Here is an 18,462-nt window from a genome sequence, read left to right as displayed (position 1 = left end):
TACCATAAGCGGAAATAATATGACCCAGAAAAGTCACAAAATCCAGCCAAAATTCACATTTTGAGAATTTGGCTTATAACTCCCAAGCTCGAAGGATTCCAAGAATAGTACGCAAATGGTCTGCATGCTCCGCCTCTGATTGGGAATATACCAAAATGTCATCAATGACCGCAATCACGAACAAGTCTAGGAAAGGCCTGAATACATTATTCATCAAGTTCATGAATATCGCTGGAGCGTTGGTCAGTCCAAATGACATTACCCGGAACTCATAATTACCGTATCTCATTCTGAAAGTTGTCTTCTGAATGTCCTCTTCCTTTACCCTTACTTGATGATACCCCGATCCTAGATCTATCTTTAAGAACCATTTGGCACCTTGTAGTTGGTCGAACAAATCATCGATCCTTGGAAGGGGGTACTTATTCTTTATGGTCACCTAGTTTAATTGCCTATAATCGATACACATCCTTAAGAAACCATCTATCTTCCTCACGAACAACAACGGCGCTCCCCACGACGATGAACTTTGTTTAATAAAGCCTTTTTCGAGCAAATCTTTCAGTTGCGCCTTTAACTCCTTTAATTCTGCAGGATCCATTCGATAAGGGGGAATAGATATGGGTTTAGTATCTGGCAACACATCAATGGTAAACTCGATCTCCCATTTTGGTGGAAGGCCTGGGAGCTCATCTCGAAACACATCCGGGAACTCGTTCACCACTAGAACAGGTTGAAGAGTCGACGGTTTCGCTTCTGTGTCTTGAACCCAGACTAAATGATAGATCTAGCCTTTAGCAATTATCTTTCTTGCTTTGAGGTAAGAATAAACCTACCTCTCAGGGACGCTGTATTACCTCTCCACGTTAGCATAGCAGGAGACTAACCAATTAATGCCCATAATAACGTGAAAGTCTACCATTTTCAGCTCATGTAAATCAACCATAGTATGGCGGTTGCAAACTCCAACCACACAACCCCTATATACTTGCTTAGCTACCATTGTTTCCCCTACCGGTGTAGATACTTCAAAGGGTTTGATTGGCTCCGGTTTCATCCCAATACGATTAGCAACATAAGAAGTGATATATGACAAGGTAAACCCCGGATCAATTAATGCATACACGCTATGAGAAGATACTGACAAAATACCTATAACCACGTCTGGGGAAGATTCAAGACCTTGCCATCCCGCCAGTGCATATATATGATTCTGAGGGCCACTAGAAATGGATGCTCCTCCCCTGCTGCTGCCACGGCCTGCTGGAGCTTGGAAAATTTGTCTAGGAAGGCGCACGGAGGATGAAGAACCAGCTACCGATCCTGTGCGCCGAGCCTCACCTCTGCCGCGCACCGAGGGGCAATCACGCATCATACGCCCAATCTGTCTACAAGCATAGCAAGCATTTGAGCCTTGGTAACATATACCCGAATGTAATCTTCCGCACTGGCTGCATCGCGAAATTGGTAGCCTCCTCTGACTAGGAGCTCCTCTAAACTGAGGACCCGAAACTCTCAAGCTCTTGCCCTGCCTTGAATACATGGGGCGGTCAAATCTTTTGCCCGTAAATCAAGGGTGTGCACTGGCCACTAATTGGCTTGAATACCTGGAATATTACTATTTCTACCCTCCTCTATACTTGCTGCCAGCACCGAAAGATCTAGCCCTTTTACTGCGCCCCCTGTCAGAATCACGTTAACTTCTCTACGGCTGCTGCTGCTCTTCCAGGTTCTGGGCGTGGGCTTGAATGCGAGCTATATCCATCTCGTCCTGGAGTGAGGCCGTCAAGAAATCCTTAACCAAATGTGGCCCTAACCTACTCATAAATCAATGCACACGATCTCCCATGTAAACTACCATGGCTGGGGCATACCTAGCCAAAGAATAAAACGCAGACTGTATTCTCGGGCGCTCATATTCCCTTGCTTGAGATTCAGGAAGTTATCGGCTGGGGCCCACAGAACTTTCGGTGAAAGATATTGTCGAAAGAAGGCGTCCACAAGCTCCTGCCATACTGGGGGAGGTGCATTTACCCTCCGGGAAGACCTCCAAGTATTATACCAGCTGACAGCTACATCCCGCAGTCTATAAGAAGCTAGTTCAACTGACTCGGTTTTAGAAACATGTATTATGTGTAACGTCCTCAGCATCTCGTCTTTGAAGCCCTATGGGTCTTCTTTGGCTTCGACCCGTAGAATTCTGGAGGATTCAGACTGATAAAATCGCGGGCTTTTGCACTCATCGCCCTATCACCTTGGCCCGCACCTTGTCGTTGAGCCTGTGCGGCAACTAACTGGGTCAGTGATGTGCTGTGAATTATGGCACATCTAATGCTTTTCAACTCTAAGTTTTACTTATTTTCGAGCAAGTTTGTGTTAGTTTAATGTGTTTTGTGTGTTGTACTGGTATTTCGAAGTTAGAATGCTCGGAAAGCGAAAAAACGAAAAAAGTAAGAAATTTTTTCTGATAAGCATAAGGACGGACTGTCAACATGCTCGATGGTCCGTCAAGTTGCCTCGTCGATAAGTTCCTTCAAAGTGACAAATCATCAGATTGTCAACTTGCACTATCGACATGATCGACGGTCCGTCGAAGTGCTTCGACGGTGGAGTTCCTGCAGAGTGAAAAAAGAATACTCAGATCATCATTATGGTCGTCGAACATGTCGACGACCGTCGAAGTGCAACGACGATCCGTCAAAGTGCAAGCCGAGCTGGAACAAGGATGGGATTAATTATTCCGAGTTTGACTTGTATAAATACCTGTTTAGGTTTTATTTTTTAGACATCGGGAGTTTTAGACTTGTAGTAATTACTTTTGAGTTGTTATTGCTTTTGAAGACTTTCCAGACAATTACATTCATTACTTTCAAGTTTTATTCGTAAGTTCAATACAAAATTCAATTATGCAATCTTCAATCTTTTATTGTTTTTGTGTTGCCATGAGTAGCTAAACACCTGTACTAAGGTTGTGAACCCAAGGATGGGGGTGTTGTATTTGGGAATCGTGAAAGATATACACATAATGGATTGTTAGGGTTTATTTGTTCTTCGTTTTCATCATATAGTTAGTGGTAGCAAACATTAGCTATTGCCATAAACTGTAGTTTATTTGGGAAAATAGCTATGGTTAGGTAAGAACAAATAACAAGAACTCAGGGCTTGAAACCTTGTTTAATAAATTCACTTAGGAATAAGAGAAATTTACTTGGCATAATTAACCGTTCTTCATGCATACTTTCTTATCTTTAGAAAAAGCATAGAAAGAAATAATCTTTTCTTATTGGGAAATAGTTCAGGTTCACCTAGAGGTTAAGTGCATCCATACAAACAGTCCATTAGAAGTATATCAAGATTGATGCCTATGATCATACACTTTATCTGACGGGGACACAACCTTGGTTCTTTTTACCCATATATTTACAACTTTAAATTTTCAGTCACTTTAAATTAGTCCACAAACCAAAACAACTATAAAACCCATTTTTCTGGAATATACTAGGACCACAACATTAGTGTAATACTTGTTTAGTAAAATTTTCACACCATATTGTCTGTGGGATTCGACCCCAACCTCGTTGGGTTACTATATTTGACAACGTCTGCGTTATACCATTAATAGGTGTAATTTGAGCGCATCAAATTTTGGCGCCGTTGTTGGGGAATACAGTTTTGAAATTACTAAATAGTGCTTAATCTTCTTAAAGTTTTTGTCATATTCCAACACACCTTGTTTGCTACCTTGTAAACCAGGTGATCATGGCCAACAACGAACTTCTAGTCGAGAATGTTTTTGTTGATGAATCAGAAGCATATGAAGACTTTGCATCTGCAATCATTCATCCGAGGGTGACTGCTACTACTATCAAGTTTGATAATTCCCTCTATCGTATGCTCAAACAAGAGGGATACTTTCGGAATGCAGTCGATGATGACCTTTACCAACATATAACAAACTTTATGGATGTGTGCTCTCAGCATATCCAGCGGGGTGTGACTTAAGAAGCGGTTCGGCTGAAACTCTTTAAATATTAGTTAGCCGGAGAAGCAAGAAAATGGTTCATAAAGCTGCCCCGAAACTCTATTGCTACATGTGATGAGATGGTCAAAGTGTTTCTCAGGAAGTGGTATCCCCCGAGTAAAAGAGCTGAAATTCGTGATCAGATTTACAAGTTCAAACAACGTAATAGGGAACAACTTTTTGAAGCTTAGGAGAGGTACAAAGAATATTTGGATAGGAGTCCAAACCATGGATTTCCAGAACAGATTTTGAAGGAGAAGTTTTACAGAGGATTGGATCCTATGACCCAAGAAATAGCCAATAATGCTGCCAGTGGGTGTTTCATGAATAAGTCCTATACTACTATTACTGATATACTTGATCGATTGACTACACACAGCCAAACATGGCATTCAAGTAATTCTGATGGGCTATCACTTGTAACACCGTTGATTCAAAATATTGTGAAAGATAGCCAGGAAACGCAGCAGACGTTGGCACAATTGGCCACTAGTCTCTCTTTACTGACAAAGAAGCTTGATGATAGAGAAGCGAAAAAGGTGAACATTTGTGAAGATATCTCAGGCATTCCGCCTGGAATGTACCAAGTCCCAGAGAGTCCATATCAAGAGGGCCCCTCTCTGCCAATTGAGAATGTCCAATATACAGATTACATAGTGAAATGGGATATTCCTGGGCCAATTCAGAGATATTGGAGACCTCAACAAGGGCAGGGTGCATACAACCAAGGGAACTACAATAACAATTACGGTGGACCGAACCAAGGGAGATACAACAACAACAATGGTAATTTTGGGAACAGAAGTTCCAACCCTTACATTCCACCAAATAAGCAGTCTAATGATCAAGGTAATTCGAGGTTGGAGTCAATGCTTAAGAAAGTGTTGGCAAGTCAGACAAACACTGAAAAGACATCGTTTGGGATATCGGAGACGGTGGTCTCTCATCAGTAACTATTCAGACTCTTGAATAGCACATGCGTGATCTTTCTAGAGAACAACATCTTGCTAGAAAAGGAGGACTCCCTAATGATACTATTCCAAACCCGAAATTGGTGGGGGCATGGAACGTACTTTTGCTATTAGTACAAGGAGTGGTAAAATATTTCAAGGTGCTGACAAGAAGGTGGTTCATTTAGATCCGATCATTGAGGAAGAAGAGGTGCATTCTGATGTGCCTATTATTGATAAGGAAGTCTGTGGTGAAGAAAAAGTTGTTGATATTCTAGAAGTTGCTGCTGATATGGGGAAACACATAATAAAATAGGGCTCTTTGCCCTTTGACTCAGATGTATAAATAAAATCCTCCCTTTCCCCAGAGGTTGGCAAAGAAGAATGTTGATGCTAAGTGTCAGAAGTTCTATGATCAGTTGAAGCAGTTAACAATGAATTTTCCATTCTTAGATGCTGTCAAAGAGATGCCCGGATTTGCTAAGTTTGTGAAAGACCTGCTTACGAAGAAAAGTTCTGTTCAACATGAGACAATGAATTTAACTCATCGTGTGAGTTCTATTATTGCTTCCACCACAGTTCAGAAGAAGGGAGATCCAGGGGCGTTTACCATTCCGTGCAATATTGGGCTTCATGCATTCGCCCGTGCTTTGTGTGATAATAGGGTGAGTATCAACTTGATGCCCCTTGCTATTTTCAAACAATCCGGATTAGGGATCCCTAGACCGACTTCTATGTGATTACAGATGGTAGACAGATCTATCAAGAAGCCAGTTGGGGTTATAGATGATGTGTTGGTGCAAGCGGGTAAGTCTATGTTGCCTGCTGATTTCGTGATTCTGGATTGTACGATGGATAGAGATATTCCCATCATCTTGGGAAGACCGTTCCTTGCTACGGGTAGAGCGCTTATGGACTCTAAAAAGGATGAAATTAAGTTCCGAGTGAATGATAAAAAAGTGACTTTCCAAGCAAGCAAGGGGATTAAATTGTCAAGCGCTTATGAGAGTATCTCGGTTATTGATTCATTTGATGGGATTGATGATGTTGTCGAACATAAAATGGAAGAAGAAAGTCTGGGAGAAGCTTCCGCTGCAGTTTTGATGAACTTTGATGCTTGTGATATGGAGGGCTACGCGGAAAGTATAAACGCGCTTGAGGGTCTAGGTTCCTACACTTATCACCCAAGAAAGCTTGATCTTGATCTTGCAAATAGAACTACTCCACCAGCTAAGTCTTCTATTATTGAGCCTCTAAAGCTTGAGCTTAAGCAGCTCCCGGCACACTTGAGGTATGAGTTCTTTGGTCCGAACAAGACATTGCCAGTGATCATTTCAGCATTATTGATTGAGGAACAGATTGAGCGTTTAGTGGAGATTTTGCGCAAGTACAGACGTTCTATTGGTTAGACCATAGCAGACATTCGGGGTATTCCTTCTGGTATTTGTGAGCATAAAATTTAGCTAGAGGAGGACAGCAAACCGAGTGTTGAGCATCAGCGAAGATTGAACCAGAACATTGAACAGGTCGTGAAAAAGAAGGTCATAAAGTGGTTATATGCTGGGGTAGTGTATCCGATTGCAGACAGCAAGTGGGTAAGTCTTGTTCAATGTGTGCCAAAGAAAGGAGGTATCACTGTGGTGCCTAATGAAAGAATGATCTGATTCCCACTCGTACAGTTACTGGATGGCGTGTTTGCATGGACTATAGGAAGCTGAATACTGCCACTTGTAAAGACCATTTTCCCGTGGCTTTCATTGATTAGATGCTGGATAGGCTAGCTGGGAGGTCTTACTATTGCTTCCTAGATGGATACTTGGGCTATAATAAGATCAACATTTCCTTAGAAGATCAAGAAAAGATGACTTTTACTTATGCCTATGGGATGTTTGGTTCAGCAGAATGCCCTTTGGGCTGTGTAATGCACCAACCACTTTTTAGAGGTGCATGATGTCAATCTTTTCTGACATGGTAGAGGATTTCTTGGAGGTATTATGGATGATTTCTCAGTTGTTGGTAATTCATTTGATGATTGTCTTGACCATTTGGGTCAAGTGCTAAAAAGATGTGAGGAGACCAATCTCGTGCTAAATTAGGAGAAGTGCCACTTTATGGTGAAGGAATGGATCATCCTCGGTCACAAAATTTCTGAAAAAGGAATTGAGGTCGATCAACCAAAGATAGATGTGATTGCAAAACTCCCTCAACCCATCTCAGTCAAAGGTGGCCGAAGTTTCTTAGGACATACTGGGTTCTACAGGCGCTTCATCAAAGATTTCTCTAAGATTGCTAACCCGATGTGCAAGCTTCTTGAAAAAGAGGCTAAGTTTATGTTTGATGACAAGTGCCAAAAGGTGTTTGATGAATTAAAGGAGCCCCTCACTACTTCTCTTGTTATTGTTACTACTGATTGGTCCTTGCCCTTTGTGTTGATGTGTGATGCTAGTGGTTTCGCGATAGGTGCGGTGCTTGGCCAGAGACACAATAAAATTATGCACCCGAGCTACTATGCTAATAAGACACTTAATGCGGCGCAGATGAACTACACGGTGAGTGAGCAAGAGCTGATTGCGATAGTACATGCTTTTGAGAAGTTTGGGTCCTCTTTGTTGGGGTCCAAGGTTGTGGTGTACACTGACCATGCTGCATTGAGGTATTTGATGGCAAAGAAGAAAGCCAAACCGCGATTGATTCGTTGGGTCTTTTTGTTACAAGAGTTTGATTTCGAGGTAAAAGATCAAAAGGGATCCAACAATCAGGTCGCAGATCATCTCTCTAGGCTTGAGGAAACTGGGGTGCCAGCAGAAGAACTTGATATTGAAGATGCGTTTCCGGATGAACAAGTGTTAGCGGTGTCTATACAGGTGGCACCTTGGTTTGCCGATTTTGCTAACTACTTGGTGACTGGTATCATTCCCGACGAGATCAAATCGTATCAAAAAAAGAAGTTTTTGCGGGATGTTCATTAGTACTTTTGGGATGAACCGTACTTATTCAGAACTTGCGCTGATAACATTATTCGGCGCTGTTTTCCAGAGAGTGAGGTATTAGAGATTTTGAAGGCTTGCCACAACTCTCCAGTTGGGGGACATCATAGTTGGGGCAAAAGTTCTTGAATGTGGTTATTATTGGCATACTCCCTTTCATGACGCTAATCTGATGGTGCGTTCTTGTTATCAGTTCCAAAGGCATAGGAATATTGGTAGGAGGCAAGAGATGCCTATGAACTTTGTAATGGAGGTTGAAGTGTTTGATGTTTGGGGAATTGATTTTATGGGTCCCTTTGTAAGCTCTCGTGGCATGAAGTACATCTTGGTGGCTGTTGATTATGTTCCCAAATGGGTAGAAGCGGTTGCTTTACCTAATAATGAAGCCAAGAGTGTCATGGAATTCTTGAAAATGAACATATTTACTCGTTTTGGTACCCCAAGGGCGATAATCAGTGATGGTGGTTCTCACTTTTTCAATAAAGCCTTTGCGGGATTGATGGAGAAGTATGGAGTCAAGCATAGGGTTACAACCCTATATCATTGTCAGACAAGTGGACAAGTTGAAGTCTCTAATTGGGAGATAAAGAGTATTTTATCAAAAATGGTGAATGCAAACAGAACTGATTGGGCTCGCAAGCTCGATGATGCTTTATGAGCTTACCGGACTGCCTTCAAGACTCTGATTGGGACTTCGCCTTTTAAGATAGTTTTTGGTAAAGCATGCCACCTGCTAGTTGAACTCTAACATAAAGCCATGTGGGCCTTGAAGAAATTGAACATGAAGTGGGAAGAACAGACCAAACTCAGGTTGTTCAACTCAATGAGATGGATGAGTTCTGCTATCAAGCCTATGAAAGTGCAGCATTATATAAAGAGAGGATGAAGTAGTACCATGACAAGAAGATCCTGAAGTGGGAATTCTACAAGGGTGATCTTGTCCTGCTGTTTAATTCTAGATTGAAACTACTACCGGGCAAATTGAAATCACGGTGGTCAGGTCCCTTTGAAATGGTAAGTGTCTCACCCCATGGAGCTATTGAATTGAACTCCGAAGATGGAATTCGGACATTTAAGGTGAACGGGCAGAGGGTGAAGCACTACTATGGTATTATTGCGGGAGATAGGATTGTTGACCGATATCGGTTGAAGCACTTTGGAACGAATGATGACTCAGCGAGTCCTGACCAAGAGTAAATTGGTAACACCGTCGTGCTGCGACGTTAAATCAAGCGCTTCTTGGGAGGCAACCCAAGTTTAAAATTCTGCAAATTTTGTTCCTGTAGGTTTTAGTTTTTTGTTTCTTTTATTTTTGTTTTGATTAACGGGTGTTGAGTCCGCAGGAACTGAAACTCCGAAAACCCAGGAAAAGTACACCAGAGCACAAAGATGAGTCGTCGACATGTCAACGGACCGTCAATGTACAATGACGGTATGCAGAACTGAATGTCTGAGAGTTAGCAATTGCTACTCTGCAAGTAAGTAGGTGAACGAACATTTCGACGGACCGTCGACACGTTCGACGACATCGTTGAAATCTTCGTCACCCAGGTAAAGTTTTTTTAGTCCTAAAAGCACCCTGACGAGCCGTCGATACTCGTCCAAAAACTACAAAAAATAAATAAAGAGGCAAACAGTCGCGATTTTAAAACAATATAACGGGCAAAGGAATTTAAAATACTCCCACGAACAGCCAAATATCACTCCCACTCAACCTCTTCAGATTCTTAACTCCCTCCACAACTCCCATAAATTCCTCCATAAATCACCACCCAAATGTGGAAAAAAAAAACCACTGATTTTTGAAGTTTCTGCCCTAGTTGCTCTGCCCCGTTCTGAGTTTTTATTGTTAGTCATGTTTTAAGAGAACCTCCCTCATAATCAGGTATGGTACAAGAATTTCGGCCGTCTCTTGGTTTTGTGTTGGTGTTTCTGTGCGAAAATCTCTAGAAAACACTACCTAGGGATCCTAACTTAATGAGTATCTAGAATGAGAACTTTGTGTATGTTTATATCATGAATAATTTAGTTGGGGTTGTGTTAAATGGGTTGAGGTAGTGATATATGGGATGTTTAATGCAAAGGGTAGAGATCATGACCTAGGATTTGTATTTGTTGAATGAAATCTATGCTTGAATTTGCAAAATTATGAAATTGTGGTTAGGGAAAAGAGTTTTGGTATGTTTGCTGTTAGTAAGACTCGTGGGAACGAGAATATCGTGCTCCCATTGAGTCGGCGGGCATTTTGATCAGCTTGTTGGTTCATTATGCCCGTCAATGGTCCGAAAAATACGAATCCTGTTAACAATGTAACTTGAGGAATGAAGTCTAAGTAACTCCAACGGGTTGGAGGGTATTTCGATTAAAAATCTCGGTTTGATTTTGTTATACCCACCAAACAAAACCTAGATAATTTTCAAAGTCAAAAACGTTAAAAAGAGGGTGAAGTCTGAGTAACCCGAAGCCCCAAAACCCCAAAAGTGCTTAATAATTGAATATGGGTTCTCTGATTGATTGGAGTGCAAAACGCAAAGTCGAAACAAAATTTGATGTTTGTATACTGATAGGCTGCTGCTGCCAGGGCCGTAAACGTGTCGACGGCACCGTCAACTCTTTTCACAAAGACGGTCTTGTCAAACTGGTCGACGGTCTGTTAAAGCGCATCAACGGTATACAGACAGAAAACATTAGAGAACTGAACTGACATTTTTTTATTCTTTTGAAACTCACTGTGCGTTGATTTAACTCATACGGATTAACTAGATTGTGGTTTTTGATAATTACAGGTATGGCGCCACCCAAGTTAACAACCACCCGAGGGTGTTGCTCGAAGCAAACTCAAACTACGGCTCGAAGGAGGCCCAGTGACCAACCCACAATTAGAGACTAGGATAATGAGCCTGAGGTTATGCCCGTGAGGAAGAATAGGCCTGCTCCTCCCTCATGGAACAGGCAGGTCACAGTACCGGCTCCTACATCTCCCAGTTCCTTCAAGTCTGACGAGGAGGAATCTGTTACACCTCGGAAAATTTTATGTCATTGCACGGTGAAGAGACTAACATAGGGTAAGACCTATATGATGTCCCTACAAGTAAGAAGGGATACTTAACGATTCTAATTAAGGTTCCAAAGACATTCGAGGCAAGAGAAGAAAGTTCGTTGAAGAATGTAAAGCATAAGTCGTGTTTTGAAAAGGGTTTTGCAAAGCATCGAACTAATGTTGATTTAATAATATCTTGAGGAAAAGTTATAACTCTCCTTAGGTTGTTAATGAAGTGTTAAACAAGTGCTAAGAAGGTTGCATAAGGATTGGAGATCAAACGAAACGGCGGAAATAATTTTAGAAAAGTGGAGTTATACGACCACTTATACGGTCCATATAAATTTATACGGTCCGTATAACCTCAACAGGAAGGGAAGATCCCTGATCGGGACATCTTTTTTTCAAAGTATAAATAAGTGATCCAAGTTATTATTTTTCATTCTCCCAACTTCTCCACCTTTCTCAAGAGCTCTAGAACATTCCATATATGATACCAACATAAATTCAAGGTGAATCCAAGATCAAACACCTATAATTCGTGGAATCAAGTGCAAGAATGCTAACAAGGGTTCATGGAAGCTAGAAATTTCTTTGGAAGTGACGCTAGGGGTTTCTCCAAGTGAAGCAATTTCATCCAAAACCCATTACTTCACAATCAAAGGTGAGTTTTATGTTCATTTCATGCTATTAAGAGTATTGAATGGTTGAAAGACTTGGATTATGGAAGAAAGTAGAAAATGGGTTACAAATATAAGAATAGTGATATTCTTGAATAGTAGTTTGACATGGATCATGATTCTTGAGATATTATGAGTGAAATCTTGTTGTAAATGATACAAATGATGTTAAGGAGGTATCATATGAGAACGAATACGATGTTATGCCATAGCTATGGTCATGAATCATTTTGGTAAGGAATTGTGGGAATTGAATAACGTCGAACTTGTCAAAGTTATTGATTATGATATTATGAATGTTGTTATTGATGTTTGAGAGTTGTTATATCATATGGAGGAAGTTGTAAAAACAAAGGAAATGCTGCCCAATTTCGTTAGCTTTAGCTTAAGCCTAAGTATGTTCCAATTATCTAATCTTAGTACGAATTCTCTTGAATGTAGAAGCGTGAACATTGGAAGAAAGCGTTTAATTGATAAAGTTGGAGAGACGTAAAGGTATGTAAGGCTAGTCCCTTCTTTTTCTAAGGCATGATTCCTATAATATGACCTCCTTTATCTTTCCATGACTTTCTCATATTCCGGAAATTATAAGCATATGACTATTAACAACTACTCATGAGATAAAGATAAGAGATATGTTATGAATATGATAATGATGAAGATGAGTCTAAGTCTAGAGATTCTAAAGCTCATGGTACGATATTTCTATGAAGCTAATGATCCTTATATGATTCTTTGATGTTATTTATTGTTGCTAGACTCACCTTATAATGCTAGTTCCTTCCAGGTGAGACATGATGATCACGACTACTCCATAATGGAATTCGGGGTTCTCGACTTTACGTCACCCCGATAGAGTTGTAGCTTTTATTTGATTCCTAATGTATGCTTTATGATAAATATATGATGATGAGACTACACCGTCCCTAGATGGTCGGGCATGACACCGCGAAGGCGGGCGGCTTATGATTACACCGTGCCTAGATAGTTGGGCATGACACCACTAAGGCGGGTGGCTTAAGATAACACCGTGCCTAAATAGCTGGACATGACACCACTAGTGGGCGCCGTGTGATAGTTACCCGGACGCGGGTTAACGACGATGGTACATTTGATATGCATACATGTGTTTTCTTTAAAAGTTAAGCAGGCGTACAAGTTATATCTTCGTCTTATGTTTCATTATTTCTTTACTATGTTAGTATTATTCATGCCTTACATACTCAGTACATTTTTCATACTGACGTCCTTTCCTTTTGGACGTTGTATTCATGCCCACAGGTAGACAGGGAGGTGGCCCAGATTCATAGGAGTCTATCAGCAGCTACACAAGAGCACTGCATTATTCCAGAGGTGCCAGTTATTGATGTATTCTTTTGTGTATATATATACTTGGGTACGACGGGGTCCTGTCCTGTCCTTAGGTCTCAATACTCTAGTAGAGGCTCGTAGATACGGATGCGTGGGTAGACATCAGTGTATATTTTTGTATATTATTTTTGCAGCCATAAGAGCATGTATATGTATGTATGTGTTGCCTTGGATATTGTGTATGTTTAGGTTGGGTAAGATGATTAGCATAGTAAGTGGTGTTCGGTAGTCAGCTTCGGGTACCCATCATGGCCCCCTAGTCGGGTCGTGACAAAAGTGGTATCAGAGCAGTTCCGTCCTAGGGTGTGTCTGCGAGCCGTGTCCAGCAGAGTCTTGTTTATAGGTGTGAAGCGTGCCACACTTATGGTTGATGTTGGTATTTTTGTTGTTGTTGTTAGTTGCTGAATTGAGATTTCGGGCTAAGCATATAAACAGAGGACATGCTGCCCGATTTTTGAAAATCTTAAAGAGTATAGTTGGAAGCTTAAAGAGTAGTCTTCGAGGATAATCTAATGATAGCATAATGATTTTATATGTAGATTTTGGAGAAATAGTTGGAATCATTTCAGGAGTTTCAGGTATGTTAAGGCTATTTACTTTTCTTGTTTTGGCATTGTCTATATGAAACAAACGGACGACGAACGTATAAACTCCAAAGAAGCTCCTATTCTTGAATATTAGAATGGCTAATGTTCTTGATTTCTAGAATCTTTTTCATTATGTCCTGATACGTGTCTATGATTCCTGAAGTCCTATTTTGATATTATAATCCATAGTGACATTCGAGGGTATTGTGTTTCCAGGTTACTCAAGAGTTTCAGAAATAATCTCATGAGTCTCACATGTATTCATTTGCATCTATATATATGTATACAATATTTTACTTCACCGAGCCACGCTATAGTTGGCCGGGTATGGCATGTAAATGTGAAACCATTGATCAGTTGGCCATTCACACCGAGTCCTGATACAATTCGGGTACCTTATGCACATCGAGTCCCACTAGGGCTGGGTACATTATATGAGAGAGATTCGGTCTTAAGGGTCCTATGAGAGATTATCAGTCTTAACGGGCCTATGCATATTATATATCGGTCTTAAAGGGCCTATGCATTTGATAAATAATTTTACATGGAAGCATGCATTGTCATCGCCTTCGGCACTATTTACATTACTAGTCTTTGCCTTCGGGGCTATCTGTATTATTGTTCTGTCCCTTTAGGGCTACTCACCATACAAGTTATTTCTCTTACTTTTATTAGGATTTATGATTCATTCCTTATGATTACTACTGCCTTACATACTCGGTACATTGTTCGTACTGACGTCCCTTTGCCTGGGGACGCTGTGTTCATGCCACGCAACCCCAAATTATTTTGCAGGAAAGATTATACAAGAGACAGACTGTAGGGTATTCCCAGGCTATCAGCTGGATTGGTAAACTCCATTTTATTTGGAGTATGGCCGAGTCAGAGTATTTCTTTATGATTTGAGTCAGACGCATTATGGGTATGTTGGGGCCCTATCCCAACTTATGTTTTGATATCATGTTCTACGTGAGAGACTTTTGTAGACAGAGTCATGTATACAGTATGTCAGTCTAGTAAGCGGCTATATAGGCCGATATATCATTTTGCATTACTTTACGGATTTCATATGGTTACAGGCTTTACTTGATTTAAGAAAGACGAAAAGAATGTTTCGAAAATCTTTCATTATGCATATCATTTCATGATTAAGAGTCCAGTAAGATTATGAGTAGAACGAGAACTAGAGGGTTTGCTCGGCTCTAAGTAAGGGTCGGGTGTCCATCATGCCCTATCAGAATTGGGGTGTGACACAGAATACCCAGAGTGCTGCTGCTTCTGGCCCCCTCTATACTCACTACTAGCACCTGTAGATCTATCCCTCTTACGAAGCCCTCTATCAAAGTCACGCTCACCCCTATGTGGCTGCTACTGCTTCTCTAAATTCTGAGCATGAGCCTGAATACAGGAGATGTCCATCCCCTCCTGGAGTGAAGCCGTCAAGCAATCCTTAATCAGATATGGCCCCAAGCTACTCACAACCCGTTGGACATGGTCCCCCATGTCGGCTACCATAGCTAGAGCATATCTAGCCATGGAATTAAATCAGAAACTATAATCTCGAGCGCTCATACTCCCCTATCTGAGATTCATAAATCTGTCGGCTTGGCCCGTCGAACCTCGGGTGGCAAATAATGGTGAAGGAAGGCGTCTACGAACTCTTGCCATACCAGAAGAGGCATATTTTCCCCTCTCGAAGTTATCCAATTATTATACCAAAGAACGGCTATATCCCGCAGTCTATAGGAAGCCAATTCCACTGACTCTGTATCGGAAGCATGTATTACCCTCAACGTCTTCAGCGTCTCATCTACAAAACCTTGTGGATCTTCATCCGGCTTTGATCCATAAAAATCTGGAGGATTCAGGCTAACAAAATCACGGGCTCTTGCACTAACCGCCCCTATCACCTTGACCTGCACCCTGCCGCTGAGCCTGGGCAGCAACTAACTGGGTCAGTAATTGAATAGCCTCAGTCATCTGTTGGCCTGAAGCACCTGGTGGTGGAACTGGAGGTATTGGAGCTGGAGTTGGAGCCCCTTCATGCTCCTCTAAGATAGGTGGAGTGTGAGAGTTTCGAGATGGAGCCTCATTATAGGACTCACCCTCCTCTATATTTATCGGTGACTCCCGTTCAGTCCGCCTCCCTGTAGCTATTTTTCCCTTTTGGGCAACTGCTGCTTTCCTCTTCACCGGCATCGCTGAAATCATAACACACAATTAGAAAGAAAAAGATTCTTATGAAATGGCTCTATCGCACGATCTATGAAGAAGAAAGAAGGTCAATTATTCCTAAATGCCCCGCAACCTTCTGTTTATAAGTGTGGCGCGCTTCGCACCCATAAATAAGAATATACTGGACACGGCTCGTAGACACACCCAAGGACAGAATTGCTCTGATACCACTTCTGTCACGACCCAACTAGGGGCCATGACGGGTACCCGGAGCTAGCCTACCGAGCACCATCTAGCGTACACTTTCCCCTTTATCTCGGTGGACCATACATCTAACTCTCAACTAACCCCACATGCATGAAGGTAAATTCTCAAATAAAACTCATTATTCGATAACCATTAAATTCATCTCATTTACTTATTTACACACAAACCCTCAAGGCTACAAAAATGATATACAAAATGTGTATCAGTGAGATCATGAGTTCTGACTATCCACCTATGTCAGCGAGCCTCTCTCTGGAGTACTAGAAAGCATAAGGACGGGACAGGACCCCGTTATGCCCAAACATATACACACAAGAAATGTACCAGTAGACTGCAGGAGTCTCCGCTGATAAGGATCCTAGGGATCAGATCCGTCTCCCTGCCTACCCGCGGGCATGAATATAGGGTCCACAGAAGAAAGGATGTCAATACGAACAATTTACTGAGTATGTAAGGCATGAATAATAACATATAAAGAACAAGGAGACATGAGATAAAGAGATAACCTGTACATCAAACTGCCTATTAAGGCGAGAACTATGCATGCTAGTATTTACTTATAAAACATCATAAACATATATACATAATAATCATTAGCCCACATCCGGGCCTCCGGCGTCCGGGGTAACTATCACACTCTGCTCATTAGTGGTGTCATGCCTGGCTAAATAGGCACGGGGTTATCATTATCCATAAGCCACCCACCAAAGTGGTGTCATGACCGGCTAACTAGGCGCGGTGCAATCATACATATACATATAGCATGCATGAGAGCCCAACCAAAGCTACAACTCTATCGGAGTGACATAAGGTCGGTGACCTCCGATTTATATTATAGAATAATTATCATCGCTACATCTCACCCCGAAGGAACAATTCATAAGGTGAGATCAACAACAATAGACAAAATCAAGGAATTCATGAAATAGCTTAATAATCTCATAATGGCATCACAATCATAAGCTTTGGAATTTCTAGCATTACAATCATCATCATGTTCATTATAGAAAACATCTCATCTTTGGTATCATAAGAAGCTTTTAAGAATCATAAACTTCTAACCTTTGGGCATAAGGAAGCTATGGAAAATGTGGATAGAATCATAGCATAGGAATCATGCCTTTGAAAGAAAGGGAGTAGCCTTACATACCTTTATGTCTCTTTAACGACTAAACGTTTTCCTCCAAAGCTCGCAACTCTACATTCAAGAGAATTCGTACTAAGGTTAGGTCACCGAAAATATGCTTAAGTTCAATTTAGAGCAACTAAAGGGCTAACGAAATTTGGGCAGCACTCCCCATATTTCTCTAACTTTCACCATATCATAAAACAACTCCCAAATCGCACTATAAACATCCATAATATCATATTCAAGTAATTATATTCAATTTAACATCAATTCCCACCAAATCCCCTTTTCAAGTTTACACCATAGTCATCTTCCTCACTATAACATCTATGGCTTCTCCACTTTAATTCTTTTCCTTTCTAAGGGATCACTAAACCTTTAAATCTATCCAACCATGTAAATAAGATGAAAAACATGCCTTATGCAAGGAACCTCACCTAGCTCAACTCGCTTCAAGATCAAGTTCATTCCAACTTTGAAAGAAATCAAGAACAATCACTTTTCTTGGATTACCTTGGGGTGTAAATGATGATTCTCTCTTTAGATGGTTATGGAAGGGTGTGGAGTGGTATGGAACCTTCAATAACTCCTTGGTAGTGTCTAGAGAGGTGGATAAATAAGTGGGAGAAGTTTGAAATGAACTTAGAGTCTTTTGGGATTTAAAAACGTAGCATTTTCGCCCCCCGACCAAGTTGGCGGACAATATGCGACCTTGCACACTGAGTGTGCGGTCGCACACTCTCCCCCCACCACTTAGGGGAGGTTCTGGGAATTGAAATCTCCCAATTTTGGGAGTTGGCGCAAAGTGTCCTGCTCAGCACACTCAGTGTGCGGGCGCACACTGCCCCAATTTTCCTGATTTCGCGCAGTCATGTTCTCTTTGATTCGTTTGACCCCCAATCCTTGTGAAACCTTCTTGGAACTTATATAAAACTTCATTAACAATCCAATGGGATCTATATCTCTTCCTCAAAGTGATTCCAAGCAAGGCTTAACTCAAATGATGTGAAATTCTCCCAAACCAAACTCTACCTTAACTTTCTCTGACGAGCTTTCTTCTTTTGCCTCAAATGTCTTTGGAATCTTAATTAGAATTATTAAGTATCATTTCTTACTTGTAGGGACTTCATGTTCACCCTAATCTCTCTTTAGTCCACTCATCATGCGAATAATGTGAATCTCCCCCAAGGTGTAACAACATTGAACCTTAATGTTAATTGATGGTGTGACATACTTTTACACAATTGTGAATTAG

This window comes from Lycium barbarum, chromosome 9 (assembly GCF_019175385.1).
Source record: "Lycium barbarum isolate Lr01 chromosome 9, ASM1917538v2, whole genome shotgun sequence".
Lineage (NCBI taxonomy): Eukaryota > Viridiplantae > Streptophyta > Magnoliopsida > Solanales > Solanaceae > Lycium > Lycium barbarum.
The sequence above is the reverse complement of the archived record's forward strand: the minus strand, read 5'-3'. Positions refer to the sequence as shown.